We start from the raw sequence: 1,382 nt of genomic DNA, 5'->3' as shown, positions 1-1,382 counted from the left end.
TGACTCGTAATGACTGCAAAGTTAAGTCTAGTCCCAGCAAGAAAGTCCACAATTTCTTTACCATTCATACCTCCGTCATTTTTACTGGCTCCAGCATCAATGATAGTGACTGTTCCTTTCCGAGGATCACCTTGACCTCTAGGACACTGTATCACAGTACAGTCTCCCTGACCCACTGGTAGGGCATATATGTGTAACCTATCATCAGCATCAGGTATGGGGTCTATAGACACTGCTACTTTGAGCAACAAAGAAAGAACGACAATAGCATTCATCTTCATAATTACCAAGAGAGAAGGAACGAGAGAGAGAGAGAAAGGATCCCTGCAGTAAAGACTGGTTGGTATTCTTTCCTTTATATAAGATAGTGTAGTATCAAGTTCCATACAGTACCTGATTCATGAGGTATCTCCCTTTACCTCTTCACTTCCTATTATCACATTATACTCATTCCTCATATTCTGTTACTAGTTCCTTCTTCATTCCTCGTATTCTGTTACTAATTCCTTATAGTCCTCCACACTCACTATACAAGAGGAAAGAGGACACTATCACAATATGAGATGTTTGCCTTATTTAAGTTTAACTATCAGTATATAACTACCTGCACTCACTGACTATGATGATTAGTAGCTCAAGCAATGAATAACACTAAATTAGATATTGCATGTATAATCAGTCACATTGGGTGCTGTACTATAGTAAGATTGAGTAAAAGGAATGGTCTATTAATATACACTATCATGATTGGTATGTACTGCTGTATGGTTGCTAGTGAATCAGAATATTGTTGATTATTTGAAAATGTCTAATCTATTTAGCTAAAGAGAAGAAATAAAACCCTACAACTAAATGAAGATGAAAACAAAATGGCTGTTCACTGACTAATATCAGTTAATGATAATTATTAGCATAAATTTTGCCAGAATGGAAAAGGAGAGAATTCTTCATTTTTATAATTTTGCCTGATACATAATACATGTTTTTATGTTTTGTAGAAAGTTTGAGGTGATTCCAATCAAGACTGGATTTTTTTATGAATTTTCAAAGTTTCAGAGGATAATGGGTGTGGCTCATAAATTTTAACCTCTTATTCATTTAATTTAGTATCCACTTGTTTTCTGTTATGGCTGAAGCTAATTCTATAGAACAAGAGCCACAAGATGACAGTGAGATAATAACAGTCCATGGGAATGAAAATATTGATGCCGAAATGCTTGCCAAGTTAGAAGAGTTACGTGATAGAGATGTACCTGTTAGTATATTAGTGATTGGACCTACTGGTGTTGGTAAATCGGAACTAGTCAACGCTTTATTTGGAAAAGATGTAGCTGAAGTTGGACACGGATTAGAATCTGTCACATCTGAAGTAGCTACTTATG

The sequence above is a fragment of the Amphimedon queenslandica genome, unplaced genomic scaffold (assembly GCF_000090795.2).
Source record: "Amphimedon queenslandica unplaced genomic scaffold, v1.1 AMPQUscaffold_12967, whole genome shotgun sequence".
Lineage (NCBI taxonomy): Eukaryota > Metazoa > Porifera > Demospongiae > Haplosclerida > Niphatidae > Amphimedon > Amphimedon queenslandica.
The sequence above is the reverse complement of the archived record's forward strand: the minus strand, read 5'-3'. Positions refer to the sequence as shown.